Source organism: Felis catus, chromosome A1, assembly GCF_018350175.1.
Source record: "Felis catus isolate Fca126 chromosome A1, F.catus_Fca126_mat1.0, whole genome shotgun sequence".
Classification (NCBI taxonomy): Eukaryota; Metazoa; Chordata; class Mammalia; order Carnivora; family Felidae; genus Felis; species Felis catus.
Genome location: NC_058368.1, coordinates 93,512,396 through 93,536,256, shown reverse-complemented (window position 1 = coordinate 93,536,256; position 23,861 = coordinate 93,512,396). Strand labels below are relative to the sequence as shown.

The following is a 23,861-nucleotide window of genomic DNA, read 5'->3' as shown; positions in this document are numbered from 1 at the left end:
TGTTCCCCATCCTTACTGGCAGTTAGTCTTGGTCACATAACAAAGTCCTCTCTGGTGGCACGAGAGGAGAAATGATGGGTACACTCCCAGGCATGTCCCATGGAACCACCTGGGACGTTTGCTAGAACAGTTCTGCAACCAAATAAAATCTATATTACTGTCACAGCTCTCCGCTAATTGTAGGTTATGTGTCTGAAGTAGACAGGATAAACCTACCTCTTCCTCCATATGTCTCTTTAGGGCCCTTTCTAACTCCAGATAGTCTTGATTTCAAAACTGAGCTCAGAATGCTGCTTCAAAATGAGTCAGTGATTAGAATTAAGGGCCCTTAGGTTGATATGTATAGATAAGTGACCAGGTATCTGTGTAAGGCAGGTCAGTATTAGGGGTTTAAGAGCTCAGGCTTTGGGGTCACACTCTCCAGGTATAATTCTTTCTTATTTTAAAATTTTAAGTCAAGTTAGTTAGCATATAGTGTAGTCTTGCCTTCAAGAGTAGAACCTAGTGATCCTGAAAAGTGTCCTCCTTAATGCCCATCACCCATTTAACCCATCCCCCCCACTTCCCCTCCAGCAACCCTCAGTCTGTTCTCTTCGTTTAAGAGTCTCTAAGGGTTTGCCTCCCTTTCTGTTTTTGTCTTCTATTTCCTTCCCTTCCCCTGTGTTCATCTGTTGAGTTTTTCAAAATTCCACATGTGAGTGAAATCATACGGTATCTGTCTTTCTCTGACTGATTTCACTTAGCCTAATACCCTCCAGTTCCATCCACGTTGTTGCAAATGGCAAGATCTCATTTTTTTTCATCACCCAGTAACACTCCACTGTACGTATACACCACATCTTCAGAATTTTGCCAATTTCTAGTTGAGTGGTGACCTTGGGCAAATTCTTTTAACAATTTGGGTCTCCGTTTTCATAACAGTAAGGCAGGAATAATAATAGCATTTCCTATGGTTGATGTGATGATTAAATAAGTTTGTACATATAAAAGATGTAAAGAGTACCTGCCACAAAAGTACCCAATAAATGTTCACTATCACTGTTCGTAAATACACAAAACAGGTCAAAGAAGCAGGAAATCAAGTTTTAAATCATAACACTTCCCTACATACCTATGTTTAGTTTGCCACACGTAATAATCAGCAATGTCTCGTTCCCTTTCGGTCTGGAGCAAAGTCCCTGTCAGTTATGATGGTTTGACTTAATTCTTCGTTTGCTGGCTCTGATGTAAACGGACTGAAAAGATGAAGAACTGGCAAGTAACAAATGGTTCTCTAGACAGTAAAATATAGGCCAAAGGGAATCTGCTTCAAACTAATTGTAATTCTAGCCTCATTAGTGCCTGTTAATTGCCAGGCTTCCTCTTTGTCTAGTTTGGGGCTGAGAGGTGCAGTTTGTAAGGAGCCCATCTGCCTCCCTGCCTCTTGGCCCCATGTGTTCTCTGTGGGGGGTATTCTGAAAAATGACCCAGTGAACACATTTCCGGGCTACAGGAGTGCAGCTGTCATCAGCCTATCATTTCCAAGCCTTCTGGAAAAGGAAAGAGTAACTCTAAAGACCTAATGATACACACATGAGAAAGTCCCTCAGGATTTTTGTGCCCTGTGGGTTACGGGGCTTGCATAACAATGAGTGAGGTAAATTGGGGGAAAAATAACTTTACTGTAGAAGATCCACTTTTGTTAATGGACAGGATAATTGCAAGATACAAGGCTGGAGTCTGGGAGCCCATTGTATTTTTTTCTGCATTATCTCTTATTATCTGAACTGAGAAGAGACCTAAGTTCTGTCCCTACATGTGTCATGTCTGTGTCTCTGCAGGGCTGGGGAGGAAGACTAGTGGAAAGAGTAAGAATATGGCTTTACTACATAACCCGTCTGTGAACTTGGTCACATTTGCCAAGTCTTGAAGGCTTAGATTCCTCACCCCTAAAATGGGCATGAAGTGGGCGGATACTGGTCCCTCCCATTGGGCAGTTGGAATGGCTATTTGTACTCTGCAAGGAAGGAGGCACTTCCATGCCTGACAAATTATGAGTTCAGTAAACGATTGCTTCGGTCGTACCTGCTGTCGAACGTGCTTTCAGACTCTCAGTGCGCTAGACTCTGATTTGTTTCAGCAAGGGATCTTGTACACTCAGGAAATTCCTTTTACTTTAGAGTCTTGAGGGTGGATTCTGAATGTTCTAATCTACTTGTTTATGAGGAACAAAATGTTAATTGGGGTTTTCAGGCATGGTGCTCAATGCACAACAAAACTAAATTGAAAGCCCAGAATGCTGCATATTTACAGGCTGGGTGAAAAAAACTTTTATATCCCAAAGAACACAAAGCAACAGCTAGGATTGATTCGTAAATCATTATAAGGCTGCTGGTACATAATGATTTTGACAGTTATGAAAATGGTGTGTGCACTCTTATGAACCTTGTACCTTATTTGCCCAATCTTTTGTTTTTATTTTGCAAATGTCTAATTTAATTCTGAGTTGGTATCAGGCATTGGAATAGATGCTGGAAATACAATGATGAACCAGGCAGACGTGTGCCTGCTTATATGCATTTAGCATTTGAATGGGAAATATAGGCAAATGCTGTTAAGAAAGAAACTGAATTAGGGTGCCTGGGTGGCTCAGTCGGTTAAGGGTCCAGCTCTTGGTTTCAGCTCAGGTCATGATCTCACAGTTTTGTGAGTTCAAGCTCCTCTTCAGGCTCTGGCCTGTCAGCACAGAGCCTGCTTGGGATTCTGTGTCTCTGTCTCTCTTTGCCCTCCCCCATGCATGGTGTCTCTGTCTCTCTCAAAATAAACAAATAAACTTAAAAAAATTTTTTAAAGCAAAAAACTTCCTATATTAAAAAAAAGAAAGGGGCGTCTGGGTGGCTCAGTTGGTTAAGCAACTGACTTCGGCTCAGGTCATGATCTGGTTAAGCAACTGTCTTCGGCTCAGGTCTGTAGTTTCGGGCCCTGCATCGGGTTCTGTGCTGACAGCTCGGAGCCTGGAGCCTGCTTCGGATTCTGCGTCTTCCTCTCTCTGTCCCTCCCCTGCTCGTTCTCTGTCTCTCTCTGTCTCTCAAAAATAAACGTTAAAAAAAATTAAAAAAAAAAGACACTGAATTATTAGACATAATTGTAAATTGTGGTAAATACCATGAAAGAAACCAACAGGAATCTGAAATAAGAAGTAATAGCAATAGAGTGGGGCAGGGCAACTGTGTTATATTTGAGAAAGGGTGGAAGGACCTAGCCATCTGGAGAGTGGAAGGTGAGGCCAATTTGGAAGGAAGGAATAGCATTACAAACACAGGTGATAAGGTTAGAGATGGGTTGAGCCAGATCATGCAGGATCTTGCAGCTATGATAAAGAGTTTAAATTTTATCCCACAGAAGGCAAGCCATTAAAGGATTTGTTTGAGGGGGAAAAAAATCACTTATTTTTTAAGTTTGCCCTGGCCTTTGAGTGGAGAATCTGGGTAAAGGAAGGATCAAAATGGCAGCATGGAGACAGGAGACTACAGTCCTAGTTCAGGTGGCTTGGCCTTGGGATGGGGCTACTGGAGATGGAGAAGGGTAAACTGAGTCAATCAATCTGTATGTCCATCTATGTATTAGGATTGATGTCCATCTATGTATGTAAAGGTTAAGTCTCAGATATAACTCTGGGAGTGGCTGGTTTATGTACATTATGGTGTTTAAAGCCAAGTTAGGGAGAAAGTCTCCTAGGACATGTGTGGAGAGAGAAGAGAGCCCACAAAAACACACCGCTTTAGAACTCAGGTGAAGAATGGCAAAGGGGATTGAGAAGGAGTAATTGAAAAGACAAATCTTGGAGAGATTTCTTATAGAAACCAAGAGACAAGAGAGTGTTCAAAGGAGGGAATAACCAACTGAGTTGAATACTGGCAAGAGCCCCGGTGAGATGATGGCACAGAGGTTGCTCATTTGGGTGACATGGAGATACAGCTGGTGACTGTGATAAGAGCCACTCTAGAGGAGCAGTGCCGTTGGACCGGGTTACGCAGCGTCGGGATCATAATGGGATGGGGATGAACAAATTGATCCTGTATATATAGTCATCTCTTTTGAGAAGTTTAGCTATAATTAGGTCAAGAAAAGAGGAGGGCTTTCAAAAGCTGGGTTTTTAGGAAGCATGTTTGCATGTGATGGGAATGTTCCTTCAGAGAGGTAATAACCGAAGAAGCACAATCCTTGATCGAGAGCACGGGGGAAGGGATTGGTTTGGAGAGAAGCAGAAAAACTTCTTTTTGGTAACAGGAAGGCAGGCAGATGTATGAAGAGGTCAGGGTCTTGCCCATTTGTCTGTTTTTTTGTCAATAGAATAGAATAAATAGGCAAGACCATCAGGTAAGGATAGGGATAGTTTTGAAAGAGCAAAAGGTATGAGATGATTAAATCAAACATTGGGAGCAGCCCTACAAGAAAAACAGCATAGGATTGTTGGTCTTTCTCTCCCTTCTCCTCCCCTCCTCCCCCTCCCTTTTCCCCTTCCCTCTTCCCTCCCCTCCCTACCCCTCTCCTCTCCCCTCCCTTCTCCCCTTCCCTCCCCTTCCCTCCCCTTCTTTTCTTTTTCTTTTTTTCCCAGACAACAAAGAGATTGTCTTATTTTAAAAAAATTTTTTAACGTTTATTTATTTTTGAGACAGAGAGAGACAGAGCATGAACGGGGGAGGGTCAGAGAGAGGGAGACACAGAATCTGAAACAGGCTCTAGGCTCTGAGCTGTCAGCACAGAGCCCGACATGGGGCTCGAACTCATGGACCGCGAGATCATGACCTGAGCTGAAGTCGGCCGCTTAACCGGCTGAGCCATCCAGGCGCCCCGAGATTGTCTTATTTAATGATTTACAAGAATCACAGACATACACTATTGTGTTAATTTTAGGTGTACAGCAGTGATTTGATATTTGTGTACATTATGAAATGGTTTCCACAATAAGTCTAGTTGCCATCTGTCACCATACAAAGTTGTTATAATATCATTGACTATACTCCTTCTGGTGAAGTGGCTTCTCTGTGTCTTATCTATTTTATGACTGGACGTTTGTACATGTCAACCCCCTCACCTGTTTTGTCCATCTTCCACTTTCCCTCCCTTCTGGCAACGATCACTTTGTCCTCTGTATCTGTGTGTCTGTTTCTGTTTTGTTTTTAGAATCCACATATAAGTGAAATCATAGAGTATTTTCCTTTCTCTGTCTGACTTATTTCACTTAGCGTAATACCCTCTAGGTCCATGCATGTTGTTGCAAATGGTGCTATCTCATTACTCTTTAGGGTTGAGTAATATTCCATTGTATATATGTACCACATCTTCTTTATCCATTCATCTATCATTAGACTGTTAGGCTGCCTCTGTATCTTGGCTATTGTCAATAATGCTGTCATGAATATAGGAATGCATAGGTCTTTTAAAATAGTGTTTCCATTTTCTTCACATAAATACCTAGAAGAAGAATTGATTGGTCATAGGGTAGTTCTATTTTTAATTTTTTGAGGAAATTCCATACTGTTTTCCACAGTGGCTATACCACTTTACTTTTCCATAAGCAATGCACAAGCTTTCTCTTTTCTCCACATCCTCACCAATGCTTATTATTTCTTGTCTTTTTGATACTAGCCATTCTGACAGTTGTGAGGTGATATTGCATTGTGGTTTTGATTTGCATTTCCCTGAAAGTTAGTGTTGTTGAGCATCTTTTCACGTGTCTATTGGTCATCTGTATGTCTTCTTTGGAGAACTATCTTTCCTATGTGTACATTCAAATGAATCAATTTCAAGTGAGGCCTCTCCATCAGCATGTAGGCTCTAGAGAGCAAGCATCTTGTCTGTCTTCTTTGCCACTATCTCCAGTACACAACAGAGTCTCAAGCAATACTGATTAAATACATGAATGAGTGGATGAGCTTAGTTGTTAACTTTCTCTGGTAATACTCAGTTGCTCATTTAAAGGCACTGAGAAGGTACAAGGTGAGACTCACAGAGGACTGGTGTTTTCCCAGGGAAAGATGACAGAGAGCAACCAGGGAGTCGAGGGTGTTAGCAAGGAAGTGATTATAATGATGAGCCATAGAATCAAGGATGGATAAGAACAAAAGGAAAGTGAATGGATAATTAACTAATAGATAGTGGGGAAGTGATTTTGAGGTCATTAAGAGGTCAGAAAATTTGGCACTAGGGGTTGTTTAGAAAATCTTCTGGAAGAATAGGGTCATGATAAGAGAGTGGCAGGTTTGACATTGGGGGTTGCAAAGAAGGTTGGATGCCAATGATGGGCTAATTCAGGGTGTAAATATGTTGGGAGCCCAGGGAAAGCAGAAGAAAGTGTTACTGATCATGTGGTGGTCAAAGAACTGACTTTCCCTCTTTTCTCTTTAGTATCATCTAATACATTACGCTTATGATTCTGGCCATGAAGAAAAGCAGGTGAACTTTAAGATGAATTTGAAATAATGTAAATGTATATTTTCTACTCTCTCTATCCCCAAACACATGACTATCATGGATGTAAGGCTATTGACGTGGTCATTTGGGGAGTTAGAGTATATATACTCTGTAGGAATTTGGTCAACAGTCACACATAATTGAGTCATTTGAATATAAGATGGCTAGAAGAAAGGCTTCATTGGGCATAGGTACATAGTTGAACCCATTAATGGGGGTTGGTGAACTGTAGTTGTTGACAATCTGAATAGGCTATCATTTTGCCAAATATGGAGTAATGATATTAGGCCTCTATTAGGCTAAGGTGATTGTGATAGCAGTTATTAAATTCTTGTATATTTTTTAATGTTTATTTATTTTTGAGAGAGTGAGAGAGAGAGAGAGAGCGAGCACACGCATGAGTGGGGAAGGAGCAGATGGAGACACAGAATCCGAAGTGGGCTGCAGGCTCTGAGCCCACTCCACGTGGGGCTTGAACTCATGAACAGTGAGATCATGACCTGAGATGAAGTTGGAACTTAACCGACTGAGCCACTCAGGCACCCCTAAATTCTTAATCTTTTAAAATCTGACCTGTTAAGGATTGGTAGAGCAGGTGATGAGAGACTCACCAGAGAAGTATGTGGATTCAAGAACAGAGGGTGCTGTGCCCTGCTTCCTTTGTCATTGCCTTGGGAAGGTGCAATCTGTTCCATATTACCAGAATGTGGAAGAACAGAGATCAGACATCCATCCACACTGGGTGTCTAGGCAGAGGGGCCTAAGGCACAAGTCTAGATGAGGCACCCTGGATGGGGTGTGGGAACAATGAGATGTCATTTTGCCATGTGTCTGTCAGTAGTATGGCTGTAGTGAGAAAAGGCCAGTATATCTGGAGGGGCCTCATGATTAGGGGGTGTGGACCTATCAGTAGATGTCACATGGATCTGAAGACTGGAGGGATATAGATACCTAACTGGTTTACAACTTGAAAGAGGCCAGCATATCTTTATCATGGTCAGGTTGACAAGTCCTACCTCATATGGATACCAGAAATTCTCAGAGGACCAGAAAGTGGAGGAAACATTAATTAGTGGAGAAAGCTCTGATTGGCTGAGAAAACTTTGACTTGATTATGGTGATTTTTTTCATCATCAAATTAGATGGAGCTTGAAATAGAGATGACATCATGAAAAATGAACTTACATTTCTTGCACATTTCAGCATGTGGAGTGAGAAATTCATACCAGTTACATAAAAGATACTGTTTATTATTTTTAATTAAAATTGTTTTTAATGTTTATTTATTTTTGAGAAAGAGAGAGCATGAGCAGGGGAGGGGCAGAGAGAGATGGAGACACAGAATCTGAAGCAAGCAAGCTCCAGGCTCTCAGCTGTCAGCACAGAACCTGATGTGGGGCTTGAACCCACAAACCATGAGATCACGACCTGAGCTGAAGAGTCAGATGCTTAACCGACTGAGCCACCTAAGTGCCCCAAGACACTGTTTTAGTTATGACATTGGTATGGCTGTTAGCAAAGGCCCAAAGAACAGTTCCTTAAAGAAGATACAGGGATACCTGACTGGCTCAGTAGGTAGAACATGTGACTCTTGATCTCGGGGTTGTAGGTTTGAGCCCCACGTTGGGTATAGAGACTAGTTAAAAATAAAATCTTTAAGGGGCACTCAGTAAGTGTCCAACTCTTGGTTTCCACTCAGGTCATGATCTCATGATTCGTGTGTTTGAGCCCAGTGTTGGGCATTGACTGGCAGCATGGAGCCTTTCTTGGGATTCTCTTTCTCTCTCTCTCCCTCTCCCCCCACTGCCCCTACCCCACTCACACTGTCTCTGTCTCTTTCAAAATAAATAAATAAAGAAGTAAAATCTTTATAAATAAAAAGAAGATATAAATATAGTTTTCTCTCACCTAACAATCTGAACATAAGCATTACAAGACCAATATGGTGGCTTCACAATACTGAGGATCCTATCTTGTTCCCCTGGCATCCTTAGGGCATCCTTTCCATCTCAGAGTCTAGGACGGATGCTATGCTTGTTGGCATCACAGCCCCATTCTAACCAATGGGAAGGGTAGAAATGTGGAGACCATGGCCTGTGAGTTGCAAGTGTCACTCTCATCCCATGGACCAGAATACAGTCACGTGGCATAATGGCTTCAAGGGAGCCTGAGAAATGTCCACTTGAGCTGGTCCACCATGTGTCAAGCTAAAATGTGGGGGAGGTACTACCTAAAGGAAAAAAAGAGAGAACGCATTTTGGAAGATGGTTGGCAGTATCTGGCACTCAGTGCTCTCTGTGCCTTGGGGAACTGGATGAGGTATTGAGAAAGAAGCAGCATGGGGAGTGTGAGGTATCCCTGCCTTGAACAACGACTCTTTTGGCAATGGGGGCTCAGTTTCCGCTAAGAATCCATGGGTGGTTCCTCCACCCCCGGGACCATTGAATTCCTGACTTCCTGAGTGAGCTCATGTCTGGCCCTACCCTAATGGCTTCTTCACTTTAGTAGTAAGTTCTGGAAGTACAACAGAGGCTGCTCTTGAGTTTCTGTGCTGAAGCTAATTTTTGGTAGCTTCTGGATAATGGATCTGTTTTATTCATATTTTTATTAATAAAAAATATTATATGACTATATATATATAGTGTGTGTATGTATGTGTGTGTGTATATCTATATCTATATCTGTATATATATATATATATATATATAGTGTGTGTGTGTGTATATATATATAGTGTATATATAGTATGTATATATATATATATATATAGTGTGTGTATATATATATATATATATATATATATATATATATATAGTATATATATATAGTGTATATTTGGTGGCCTGTTTACATCCATGATGTGGTTTGCTCTTCACAGACGTATTATAAATAAGTACTTAAATACTAAATATTTAAACTCTCCCTGTCTTCCCAGGTTTGAAGATCCATCAGCACATTCCAATTCTCCTGTTTCTTCACTTAATGACTTTTGGAGCTTTCTGTACATGCCTTGGTTCATTTCACCCGAAATCCTTTTTCCTTCATTTCATTTCATTTCATTTCATTTCATTTCATTTCATTTCATTTCATTTCTTTCTTTTTTTTTTCCTGGTTCTAGGCTGTTTCCTATAGGTCCTTTATGGAGCTTCCTGAACATACTGAGTTTATTTTCTATGCGTTTCCCTTTCCTTTATTTCTCTGCTGTTCTCCTTTTCCCTCCTTTACACCTTGGTTTCTTTCAAATCACAGCCTCTTCTCTGGAGCAAGTCCTATACGCGTGCTTAGGTCTGTGGGGGAAAACTCCTCTTTCATCCTATCCCTCTCATTGACTTCAGTTTTTTTTTTTCCATTTTTCTTGGCCTTTTCTCCTACTGTCCAAATAAGTCTATTCATTATTTTTACCTGTGTCTTTCTGACGCACCCTTAACCGCTACCCTTTCTTTTACCATACTAGGAAGTGTTCCCGCATCTTTTGGGTATCCGTAACCAGACCACATCTTATCCATTTTTTTCTTGCTTCTTGAAGATGACCCAGGAGACACGTGTTCCTTGACTGTAATCTGGGCCTGACTTGGGGCTTTGCGTATGGCATAGTTTTTCAACTTCTCCTGCTAGCAGCTGTTTATTTTTCGATTCCATGTGCCCGGTGATTTCTCTTGACTTCCCAGTGGCTCGCACACGTACAGCTGCCTTTCAGAGTCGCCGAAGCTAATATGATAGCTTCTCCTTTGACAGTGCTCCCTCCATGGCTGTTTCACTTCCAGCCTATAGGTCCACTCACTCACTCACTTGCTCCTTTTGTCTCTCTGATGACACAGTAGCACTCTCCCTCTGAGCCACTGTTTTCTGGTCATCAGGACACGGGGCTGTCTTCCTTCTCTGGGATAGATGATACTTTAAATCCTTGGATTGCAGTTCCAAGGAGCTGGAACCTGTATCACATCATGTCAAAACATTAACTGTCTTGCTCCTGCGGGCTGCCTGAACTTTTCTGGGCACCAGGACTGATGCTGCGAACTTGCCTTGGAAAGAGGGTCCACCATACTAAGTGGTGAGGTCCTCTGCACATGTAACTGGGCTATTCTTATGCAGTTGGGGCGGAGACACATTCTGATTTTTAAATTATTTTCTTCATGGCAGAAATGTGGATCCATAATTATCTTGAAAAAATTTTTTTAAATGTTTATTTTTGAGAGAGAGAGAGAGAGCAGAGGAAGACCAGAGAGAGGGAGACAAAGAATCTGAAGCAGACTCCAGGCTGTAAGCTGTCAGCACAGAGCCCAACATGGGGCTTGAACTCACGAACTGAGAGATTATGACCTGAACTGAAGTCAGAGGCTCAACCGACTGAGCTACCCAGGTACTCCACACAGTTACCATTTTTTTTTTAAATTTTTATTTACTTATTTGAAAGAGAGAGATAGAGTATGAGCAAGGGAGGGTCAGAGAGAAAGGGAGAGAGAATCCCAAGCAGGCTTTGCATTTGTCAGCACAGAGCCTGATGCAGGGCTCAAACTCAGGAACCATGAGACCATGACCTGAGCTGAAACCAAGAGTTGGATGCTTTTTTTCCCCCATTTATTCAATAAACATTTTATTTTTATTTTTATTTTTTTAATATATGAAATTTATTGTGAAATTGGTTTCCAAATAACACCCAGTGCTCATCCCAAAAGATGCCCTCTTTAATACCATCACCTCCCCCTCCTCCCTCCCACCCCCCATCAACCCTCAGTTCTCAGTTTTTAAGAGTCTCCTATGCTTTGGCTCTCTCCCACTCTAACCTCTTTTTTTTTTCCTTCCCCTCCCCCATGGGTTTCTGTTAAGTTTCTCAGGATCCACATAAGAGTGAAAACATATGGTGTCTGTCTTTCTCTGTATGGCTTATTTTACTTAGCATCACACTCTCCAGTTCCATCCACGTTGCTACAAAGGGCCGTATTTCATTCTTTCTCATTGTCACGTAGTACTCCATTGTGTATATAAACCACAATTTCTTTATCCATTCGTCAGTTGATGGACATTTAGGCTCTTTCCACAATTTGGCTATTGTTGAGAGTGCTGCTATAAACATTGGGGTACAAGTGCCCCTATCCATCAGTACTCCTGTATCCCTTGGGTAAATTCCTAGCAGTGCTACTGCTGGGTTGTAGGGTAGCTTTATTTTTAATTTTTTGAGGAAACTCCACACTGTTTTCCAGAGAGGCTGTACCAGTTTGCATTCCCACCAACAGTGCAAGAGGGTTCCCGTTTCTCCACATCCTCTCCAGCATCTATAGTCTCCTGATTTGTTCATTTTGGCCAAGGAGTTGGATGCTTAATCAACTGAGCCACCCAGGCACCCCTGGATTCACAGTTTCCTTAAATCACTGTGGGCTTAGATGGTTTTAGATACTGTAGGACAGTTTTGTATCTATTCTTTTATGAAACATAAAAAGTATGCTTGAATTCATAAACAAAGAAAAACTTCAAGTGAGGGATATTTAGATCATACCATTTTCCTCCTCTTGTTGAATATACATGGCCCACTTTCTGAAAGAAGTTTCTGTAATTTTAGTGACTATTTAGAGAATGGTAGTGAATGGTGAGTCTGTTAATTTTCTCTGTTTACTCTTGAAAGAAAATCAGGATGGGTGGAAGTTCAGGTTCCAGTAGGGAAATTTCTAGAGAGTCTTCTACAATAGCTATCATCTTACTTGTTTACACATCTATTTGGTCAGTTATTTAACTGTATGATCATTATCTGTTTACAACTCTGCCTCTCTCACTAGATTGTGAATTGCACAAAGCAGTGATATTGTCCTCTTCTTGGTGAGTGGCAGTTGTTGGAATCCCACAAGTGTTTATTTCATGAATGAGCAGATGGAGAAGTCAATGACGACACTAGAATCAGAGGAAGTAGTAAGCTGTGTGGTCTTGGGCTGTGTGTTAACCTCCTTGGATCTCACTTATTGCAGCTGTGAATTGAGGGTGCTGACAAAGCAGAGGAAATAAAGAGGGTTAGAAGGGGGGTGCCTGGGTGGCTCAGTCAGTTAAGCATCCGACTTCGGCTGAGGTCACGATCTCATGGTTTGTGAGTTCACAGCCTGCGTCAGGCTCTGTGCTGACAGCTTGGAGCCTGGAGCCTGCTTTGGATTCTCTGTCTCCTTCTCCCTCTCTGCCCCTCCTCTGCCTGTGCACGTGTGTGCTCTCTCTCTCAAAAACAAATAAATAAACGTTAAAAAAAAAAACAAACTAAAGAGGGTTAGTAGTATAGGGTACCTCTGAGAAGGGACCTTTTTCCTGGTGAAGGGCACCAGTGTGAAAGCGTGTGATCCAAAGGCAGGGGAGACCCGTCCTTCACACTGAGTGATCAGGAAAGACAAGTCACTGAAAATTCAGCACCCTTCATTGTGTGGACAGAGCAGAATGGAAATAGGGACATGCTGTGTCCAGATGGAGGTTCTGATAGAGCTATCAGGTTTCTTATAAATCTGATACTGACAGGGGAGAAACATACATACTTCCTAGTACCTGCTCATAGGGTAAGAGAAGTAGTTGAAGGAAGCCCCAGGACCTGAGGAAGCCTCTCATTGGAGGAGGGGTGCATCTGAGGGAGACTGCAACTGACCAGGCACCCACCACACAGGGTGCACGGGGCTCTGCTCAGTGACTGGAGGGAACCAGGACACCCTAGCAGATGTCAGTGTAGACAGATGAGGTCATGTCTCAAGGCCATTTCCCATGCTCTGATGCTCAGTATTCGTCTGTGCCCCTTGTTTGTCCTTGGGACTTAGTTGCAAGCCTAGGGATAAGGGTCGAGAGAAGAAAACTCCGACTTGAGGGATTTTACCCGGAAGTGTCTGATTGATGTTTCTACCAAGAGAAGGAATGGAAAGTTTGAGATAGGAAGGAAGGTCATATATAGAAGACAAAGTTGAATTTTGGCATACTTGAGTTTTGTGGGTTGAGATTCTGTACCTCCTACGTATGTGCAATGTTAATGCAGCCAGGAGCACTGAGCAGTAACTGATGACAGAGAGTCCAGGTGGTGACTTTAGAAATGCAGGGGCGCGAGTGGGGATTTATCCTGGCTGCGGTTCTCCAAGCATAGATTTTGGGTTTCATTTCAGGATCCTGCTGATGTCCCTTCAGCCAACCAGTAATCAGGATTTTATGTTGTTCTCTCTCTCTCTCTTTCTTGTTCTCATTTATAATGTCCATAATTTACATATATTTGCATTTTAATGTTCCTAGTGGAAAGAATTGAATAAATACGCCATCTCTGCATCCCGCTGGAGCAAAACGCACCACAAATCCAGTGGTGTGAATAAAGGTCGTGGTTGACCCTTACTTTAGCCCCAACTGATTTCCTAAAGCTATTGGTGTACTTTGCTTTTTTGGCACCTGAATTGAGTAATTTTATTCTATTTTAATTTTTCCGTCTGGTGCTGAAAGATTCTAGAGGAGAAGTTTAGACCAAGTCCTTCATTTTACAGATGAAGGAAGGGGGGTCACAGAAGTGACTTATCGAGGACCACTAGTAATGGTTAGAGAGGTAGTTTGATAAACCGGCTTCCACAATTACTGTGCTTTTCCTTTTATACCCTTACCTTAGCTGTCCCTCTAATTCTGGTGACAGCTTCCTACCTTATGGAAGCTAGCTTTTATAACACATTTCTGATAAAAGCATTGAAGATTTGTGTTGTTTAATTTTTTTGTAGTTCAAACATGTAAGAGTTAAACATTTTGATAATTTGAAAGTATGAGTGCAGCTAATGGTGGTCGGGGTATGTTGACAGTGAGGAAAGAGGGGCTTAGGAGATAGCTATATCTTCAGAGTGAGAATCAAGGGCTACTATCTAAAGTTAATGGAATAGAAAATAAGGTTTAAATGAAATATGCAAAGTAACAGTTTTAATAACTACCAAGACAATCTATGATTATAACAGTGGGCCATAGAATCAAGGATGGATAAGAACAAAAGGAAGTTAATGAAGTTGATAAATCAATGAAAAGAGGTATAGCACATTGCCTAGAGTTACAGAAATAACAACTTTGGTCAGTAGAACTTAATTTTTCCCCTTAATCTGAAAGTCTTTTACTTTTAGTTAGTATGTTCACTATGTTTACACTTATTAGGATTATCGATCTAATTGGATTTACTTCTGCTATTTGATTTTTTTTTGTGGTTTATTTTGGTTTTTTGTTTTTACTTTTTATTAAAAAAACCTTAAGCATAATAAAAAGTATGATAAACCCCTATACTCATCTCACACAGATGTGACAATGATCAATGTTTGCCGCATATACTTTATTTAGCTCTTCTCTCTCCTTTTTTGGCTGAAGGATTTTATTTTATTTACTTTTAAATAATTTTTATTTATTTTCTTTATTTTTAATACATTTATTTTTTAATAAAAAATTCTTTTATTTTTAAAATTTACATCCAAATTAGCATATAGTGAAATAATGATTTCAGGAGTAGATTCCTTAATGCCCCTTACCCATTTAGACCACCCCCCTGCCACAACCCCTCCAGTAACCCTCAGTTTGTACTGCATATATGAGTCTCTTCTGTTTTGTCCCCCTCCCTGTTTTTATATTATTTTTGTTTCCCTTATGTTCATCTGTTTTGTCTCTTAAAGTCCTCATATGAGTGAAGTCATATGATTTTTGTCTTTCTCTAATTTCACTTAGCATAATACCCTCCAGTTCTATTCACGTAGTTGCACATGTCAAGATTTCATTCTTTTTGATTGCTGAGTAATACTCCATTGTGTGTATGTATGTATGTATGTATGTGTGTGTGTGTGTATGTGTGTATGCGTGTATATATTACCACATCTTCTTTATCCATTCATCCATCAATGGACATTTGGGCTCTTTCCATACTTTGGCTATTGTTGATAGTGCTGCTATAAACATGGGGGTTCATGTGTCCCTTCGAAACAGCACACCTGTATCCTGTGGATAAATGCCTAGTAGCGCAATTGCTGGGTTGTAGGGTAGTTCTATTTTTAGTTTTTTGAGGAACCTCCATACTGTTTTCCAGAGTAGCTGCACCAGCTTGCATTCCCATTGGCTGAAGGATTTTAAAGGAAATTGCAGTATCATGCCATTTCCCCTTAAGTGTGAATGATTGAGTTTCGTTTTTTTTTTTTTCATTTTCTCTCTAAATGTTTGAAATTACATTGACATTCTAATTGTTTTAAACACACATAGCTAGTCAAAAGAGCCATTGTTCTTCCAAACAAACACAGACTTTAGAACTGACTTTTCCCCTCACACGTTACTATCGTCTAGTAGCTTAGTTCCATCTTGGTGTACTAGCTGGGGCTCATCTGTACTGTGGTAAATAAATCCTGAAATCTCAGTTGCTTTACATGAAGGTGTTTTCTTGCCTACATCCCAGACTCATATGGATTGAGAAACTGCTCTCCAAGCAGGACATCAGGGAACCAGCCTGCTTCTGCCTTGTAGTTACGGCATCCAAATATGTGACTTCTAAAGTTTCTGGGGAAGAGAAGAAAGAGCTAAGAATTTGGGGAGATCATTTTAAGGGCCAAGACCTTAGAATACACTCACTTTCCATTTCTTTGGTCTAACTCAGCCACACAGACTCCAAGGCTATCTGAGACAATGGCCGGGAAATGCAGTCTCACTATATTTTTGGAAAAAGGTCTGTATAGCGTATCAACTCTTACTTAAAATTAACTTTTTAAAAACTGCTTGAGAAAAAGATTAAATTTGTTTTTCCTTTTGGCTGGATCCCCCATTCTATATCTAGTATTAGTGAAGAAGCTTTGGCTGCTAGACTCAGAGAATCCTGACTCAAAATGATTAATCAATAAGGAAATCTATCATCTCCTATGTTTGCGTCAGGTGTGGTACAAAGCAAGTGGCTCAGTAATGTCGTCAAGGACCCGGGCTTTTTCTGCCTCTCCATCTTTCTGGTATTGGTATTGGCTTAATCCCAAAACGACTTCTGACATTACTTCAGGGTGGCCTTCAGAGTAACTGGGGCTATCTACTTGTCTTCCATGTCTACCTGCCTACCTCTGGACCGATAACTGTGCTACTAAGGCCATTTCCTACAAGTAGTAGTACATCACCCTGATAGTTCCCATGGCAACATGAATTCAGGTGAGTCATCATTACTGGTAGTTGTCTGTAGCAGAGGAAGAACACAATGCCAATTATGCTGTTAGTTTGTTAGTGAATGTCTTAAGTCTCTAATCCTAATTTGAGGACCCATAATAGATTACACACCAGGGTGTAATGATGCTACATAAAAGGGAGCATTTAAGCCAGTCTTTGTTTGACTTTGGGAACATGAGGCAGCTTTGGGACTTACAGGATAATGAGGGAGGCATTGAAAGACACCTGGCTGGTTAGGCCTGGAGGTTATGGCGAAGATTTTAGTAAGTCACTTGAGATGGTATAGAAATTGAATAAACATTTTCTATATTAATTGCATGAGTAGAAAAAATACATCTGAAAAAGAAGTGCAGTGTTTACTGGCTACCTGAACTGCAATGCACTTCAAGTTGTGGGCATCCCTTCTCCCCAATTAGAGAAAGTGTTAGACTCATAATGAGTATGAAGCAGCTGTTCCATCAAGCTGTTTTCCAAATGGGCTTTCACCATTATTGTTGTTGTTAGAGAGGGAAGTGATTTGAGTGTGAATGTGAAAATGAATTAATGTTGCCTGTCAGGAAACAAAACCAGTGCCAGGAGATCAGCTTATGCACAGCTGAAAGATGGAAAAAGAAAACTCCAGGAAATCAGAGAGCTAAGAAGACAATGATCCCCAGTTCACTCTTGTCTTAGAGCACGGCACTCAATTTTCCACTCCAGAGGTGGAAACTGCTTCAGATAAGGCATTTTTGGTCACTAAATCCAGGCAAACTTGAAGAGTAATGGTAACACCAGCACTAAGATTGTCTCATTCCCAGCCTTGCCACCAGATGAAAACATTGCTTCCTTGACCATTTGAGTCAGTCTGGGATAGGGTTGCCAGACTTAGCAAAAAACAAACAAACAAAATAAAACAAAAAACAGGTTGCCTAGCTAAATCTGAATTTCAGGTAAACAATGAATAATTTTGGGAGGTATAAGTATGTCCTAAGTGTTACATAGGTCACAGACTAAAAATTATTATTATTTTTTATTTAAATATTTCATGTGTCTGTTATTTTTTTATTTAAAAATTTTTTTAGTTAGCATCCAGTGTAGTATTGGTTTCTGGAGTAGAACCCAGTGATTTATCACTTACATATAACACCCAGTGCTCATCCCACCAAGTGCCCTCCTTAATACCCATCACCTATTTAGCCCATCTTTCCACCCACCTCCCCTCCAACAACCCTCAGTTTGTTCTCTATATTTAAGAGTGGCTTACGGTTGGCCTCCCTCTCTGTTTTTATCTTATTTTTCCTTCTCTTCCCCTATATTCATCTGATTTGTTTCTTAAATTCCACATGTGAGTGAAATCATAATATATTTATCTTTCTCTGACTGACTTTTTGGCTTAGCATAATATCCCCCAGTTCTATCCATGTTGTTGCAAATGGCAAGATTTCATTCTTTCTGATCACTGAGTTATATTCCATTGTATGTATGTATGTGTGTGTGTATGTATATATGTGTGTGCATGTGTGTGTGTATCACATCTTCTTTATCCATTCATCAGTCAATGGACATTATGGCTCTTTCTATAATTTGGTTGTTGTTGATAGCACAGCTATAAACATTGGGGTGCACGTGTTCCTTCGATTCAGTACTTTTGTATCCTTCAGATAAATACCTAGTAGTGCAATTGCTGGGTTATAGGGTCGTTTTATTTTTAATTTTTTGAGGAACCTCCTTACTGTTTTCCAGAGTGGCTGTACCAGTTTGCATTCCCACCAACAGTGCAAGAAGGTTCCCCTTTCTACACGTCCTTGTCAACATCTGTTGCCTCTTGAGTTGTTAATTTTAGCCACTCGGACAGGTGTGGGTTGGTATTTCATTGTGGTTTAGATTTGTATTTTCCTGATGATGAGTGATGTTGAGATCTTTTCATGTGTCTGTTGGCCATCTGGATGTCTTCTTTGGAAAAGAGTCTATTCATGTCTTTTGTCCATATCTTCACTGGATTATTTGTTTTTTGGATGTGGAGTCTGATTAGTTCTTTACAGATTTTGTATACTAACCCTTTATCTGACTTTATACTAAAAATTATTCATTGTTTATCTGAAGTTCAAATATAAGGGGGTGCCTCATGGCAACCCTAATCTGGGCTAATTAATAATATCCTAATACCCAGAATATTGTGATACAGTTGCTTTTGAACTCTTAGCTGAATTGCCAACATTGGACTCTTACTAATCCTTCATGTCAGGTTATATAGATCATCCCGTATTGTCTTCTGATAATGTGGCATTAACACTCCTCCACTGAGAGGTGGGGTCTAGGTGGGCTTTATAACTGCCTTGACTGAAAGAGTATGACAGAGTGATACTCTGTGAGCTCTGAGATTGGATTATTAAAGGTAGGACAACTTTCAGTAGTCTCTCTTTCTCTCAATACATGCACTTTGGGAGTTCTGAGCTGACTTATAAGAAGTCTGGCTACCCTGAAGCCACCAGGTTGGAGACCCACATGGCAAATCCACACAGAGACAGTGAGGATGCCTGAGGTGCCCAATTATTCCAGTCTCCAGCTATTCACGTCTCCTCCATTTCGATATTCCTAGCTTTGAGATGACCCTAGTTTCAGCTACTCTTTGATTGCAACCTCTTGAAAGACTGAACTAAAATTTCCCAGCCATCTCACTCCCACCTACCTTTCTGACCCATAGAAATGTGAGAGTTATTAAATGACTATTGTTTTAATCCACTGTGTTTTGGATTGATGGAGGGAAGATGAGTAACACCATTTTTTTTTTTTAGGTTACCTTCTCTAATAGTCTTTACGTAGTTGTGGTTTTAGAGATACGGATACCATAATATGCACAAATCTTTGTCAGGTTTTGAAGTTTTTACTCTTGTGTCTTCAGCTACTCTAAAAAAAAAAAAAGTCTAAACAGAGGTCTAAACAAGTAGTACTATAGGAAAATGGAATTGTCTGTAAGGAAAAAAAACACACAAAACTCTGTCCCAGTTTTGTATAATGGAATGAGTCCTGATACAGGAGATCTAGGTTGTCTTGGCTTTGACAGTAAATAGCTACTGGACTTGGAGCAAGTTACTTGTTCTGTAACACTCACTTGTGTCTGCAAAAGGAGACCTTATCTCAGATAAGCCATGGCAAGCTACCATTTTCCCTAGCAGGGATCGCCAATGAATTGAAGCCTGCATTCCATAGGAAATGACCTCTGAGTCCTTCTCAAAGCAGAGCTCCCAGCAGTCAAGAGCAATCAATCATAGTTGGCCATAATGACAAAATCATTTGTTGTCTTCCCAGACCTTGAACATGTCCAGCATTACTTCTAGTGTTAAAATTTAACATCTCTATAATCTAAGTGATTTGCCCAAGTTCTTGGAGAGTTGCTAAAGTCCTTGTGGAAGTCATGTTGGAAATACTTGAGGAATCCTAGAACAACGTAATTGTTCAACGTAGCCATTTATGTACTGTGATAGATACGGTGATGAGAAAGATGGTTTCTCAAAGGGAGAAAAAGATACACACAAGTAACTCCAAATGAGACTGTTTTGCTGTTTTGATTCGAATTAGGCCAAGTTTGCTCCAAGTTTGCTTAACTGTGGTCTTGAGGGCAATGTATGAAAGGAGGTAGTGTCTCAGGTACTTTGCTCACGTTGGATCTAAGTGTATCCTAAGGATCCAGCTGCATAGCAGCTCCACATACAACTCCAGTTCTGAAAGAAGTCCACATTCAGTTTCTCTCGGGTCTCCATGCCTGGGCTTATTCCCAGCAATCTGTACTCTTACGTAGCACTGTGGACAGCTCCTATTTTGCATCGTTTCCTTACACTGTCTTCTGTTATTTTAGACCTTCTTTCAGCTGTATTTCCATCTGTTTTTTTCTCCACCCTAGGTTTGGAAACATCCCCTAAAGGCCATCACCAATTCCCACCCCCCACCCCCCACCTCTTTTTTTCCACATGCCCTCTTGTTTGATGATTAGCCATTCGTTATCTTTCCCTATCCTGGACCAATTTTTTCAAGATTTTTCTCCAGGCATGTAGTTAGATTTTTTTTTTTTCTAAATTAGATGCAGTTTTTATTTTTGTTTTTATATAACTAGTTTGCAGCCATTACACATAGTTGTAAGTTGTCACATTCAGGTGCACATTCTCAGCGTAATTTTTTGAACCCTTGAACTATATAGCGTAAGACTCCCATTTTAATATCGTCCACATTGCCGTATATTAAATACTGATCTCTGCTCGTAGACTATTCCACATTAAACCAAATAATAAAGTAGCTGATCTCAGCAGAAGAGAGAGGTTCATTTCTAGCTGTAAGAATTGCAGAAGAAACTCGAGGTGAGTGACCATCTGGCTTGACCTTGAAGGACAAAGAGAAATCAGAAGGCAGAGTAGGGTGGGATAAAGATGGGGAGGGACATTACAAACTGAGGAAAAAGCAGGAGCAAGGCATGAAGACAGAGAGGTAGGAGAGTGAAATATATTTTTGCCTGCAGTGTAGTAGTCTTACAGTAGAAGAGAGATGGAAGAAAGACCATATGGTCAAAGCCCTTGATATCTTTGGATTGGTTGATTAAATAATTGAAGGCTAGTCCTGTGTCACTTGCTTTTTTGGAGTAGATGGTATATTTGCAAGTGGTTCTCTGGTACTTAGTTTCTGTTCTATTTTTGAAAATTAAGGTTTGGAAAGGATGGCTCCCTCGTCTATGTCTCCAGCCTTTTCTGTGGGAGAGAAATGTGGCAAAGGCAGATATTCAAAGTGGTGAAGATTCACTGTGCATTTAAATGACCATTTTAACAATCTGCTTGGAATTCTTCCTTTTCCCACTATAGACATTCCCTAAGCCTCTAACAGTTGATCCTTCTAGCATACACTTAAATACAAATATATACAGTGGGTTTTCTAGGTGCCACCAGAGAAGTAACATAGATTTCTTCCACAAAGGGCTCTGTCTAATGGTCATTCTCCATTTATTCATCCATTCAGGAAGTGTTTGTTGAATATCTCCTAGGTATGAGGCAATGTACTTGATATTGCATATAGATTGATGTACAACATAGAATATCCTTTGCCTTCAGGGGATGAGCTCTTGAGAACAACATGTTAGACATAAGCCATCAGGAGAGTTTAACATCCAACAGTACAGGTGATGACAAATGCCAAGAAAGAAACTAACTGGCTGTAAGAATACAGGGAGACAAAATTGGAAGATTGAATCGTGTTGCCATATTCTAGTCAACACCAATCTCAGTCTTTAGAAATAATAGAGAAGCCTGTTTAGTCAATGTATTACATAGACAACACTAGCTGGTATAACAGATAAACCCCAAACTCTCAGTGATTCCACATCGTAGAATTTTATTTCTTCTTCATGTGAAATTCAAAATGTGTGTTTGTGGGGCGCCTGGGTAGCTCAGTCGGTTAAGCGTCCGACTTCAGTTCAGGTCACGATCTCGCGGTCCGTGAGTTTGAGCCCCGCGTCGGGCTCTGGGCTGATGGCTCAGAGCCTGGAGCCTGCTTCCCGTTCTGTGTCTCCCTCTCTCTCTGCCCCTCCCCCATTCATGCTCTGTCTCTCTCTGTCTCAAAAATAAATAAAGGTTAAAAAAAAATAAAAAAAAATGTGTGTTTGTGATGAACCCATGCCTCTCATGCAGGAGGTGATTTAGCGCCCTGATTCCTTTTATCTTCTGGCTTCAACAGGCAGCCTCCAAGGTCACTGTGTTCATCAGCTCAAGCCTTAAAGGAATCTGGTGGATCAAAGTTGAAGATTTTTATCGTCAAGACCTGGAAATAAACACTTCCTCATTTTTTTGGCCATACCTTTTTGGAGGGGAGGCTGGGAAATATTTTCTGTGTGTGTGTAGAAAGAAGAGGAAGCAGTTTTGCTGAACAGCGTGTGTGTGTGTGTGTGTGTGTGTGTGTGTGTGTGTGTGTGTGTGTGAAACATTACCAAACAGACCATGTGTTAGGTCATAAGGAAACCTAAATCAATATAAAAAGGAAAAAATCATACAAGCCGTTTTCACTGTACAACACAATCCAAGAAGTTATTCTCAATAAAATTCAGTTCCTACTCTAAAAAAGATTTACATAAACACCCTTTTAAGTAATTATTGGCTTGGTGAGATTATAAAAACAAAAGTGACAGAGTATTTACAAATGAACAACACTGAGAACAGTATGTAAAAAAAAATCTGTGCTTTGGGATATGGCTGAAGTGGTAGTCAGAGGAAGATGTATGGCTTTAGAGGCACAAGTCAGCAAATGAAAAAAATAGAAATTAAATCAAACTGAACGTTCAATATAAGAATTAAGACAAAGAACAAAATAAATTAGAAACAATTAGAAGGAAAGACTAAGAAAGTTAAACACATGAGCAAAATAGAAAACAAACAAACATAAATGTCCTTGAGTAGATCAATAACGGCAAAAACTCGGGGCACCTGGGTGGCTCAGTTGGTAAACTTTCTGACTTCAGTTCAGGTCATGATCTTGCAGTTCGTGAGTTTGAGCCCTGCATTGGGCTCTGTGCTGACAGCTCAAAGCCTGGAGCCTGCTTTAGATTCTGTGTCCCCCTCTCTCTCTGCTCCTCCCTTGCTTGTGTTCTGTCTCTCAAAAATAAATAAAACGTTAAACAAGTAAGGTCAAAAACCTAAAAAAACAATACATACAAAATGGCAGGTTTATCTAGAAAATAGAAGGCACATAAAACATTAGTGAGAATGTTGAAAGAGAATATAATTGTAGATATAACACATTTTTAAAATTTCACATAAATATTACAAAAAAATTCTAAAAATATTAAATATTTGAACAGTAAGTAAATTAGAATATTTTTTAATAAAATATAAAATGTTAAAATTGGATAAAGAAATAGGAAACCTGAATAAGTCTAAAACCATTGGGGAAAAAAAAGAAAATGTGCAGTTTTCTTGAGGCTTAAGCAGTTTTGTGAATAAAGCCTTCCAAAACTTAAAGGGGAAGAGAGTCCTTATGTTCTAGAACCAAGAAAACATGGCCTGATACTCAACTTATTTCAAGAACCTAACACTTCCCTGATTGCCAAACTGAACAAAGGTATCAGACCTGTAAAAAAAAAAAAGTGTAGGAAATCTCATTGGTGGACATGGGGGCAAAAATTGGCAATGAAATATTTATAAATGTAATTTAGCAGTGAATTCAAAGACCAATAGATCTCGGGCACCTGGGTGGCTCAGTCGGTTGAGCGACCAACTTCGGCTCAGGTCATGATCTCACGGTTTGTGAGTTCC

General features: G+C 40.4%; 1 long non-coding RNA gene across 1 annotated transcript; it reads left to right on the top strand.

Annotated features, from left to right (window-relative positions):
• Positions 1-10,753: 10,753 nt before the first annotated feature.
• LOC123385406 lies at positions 10,754-22,399 on the top strand. The gene is made up of 2 exons (XR_006597854.1): positions 10,754-10,816; positions 22,291-22,399. It is a non-coding gene; the product is annotated as an uncharacterized LOC123385406 (long non-coding RNA).
• Positions 22,400-23,861: the final 1,462 nt, after the last annotated feature.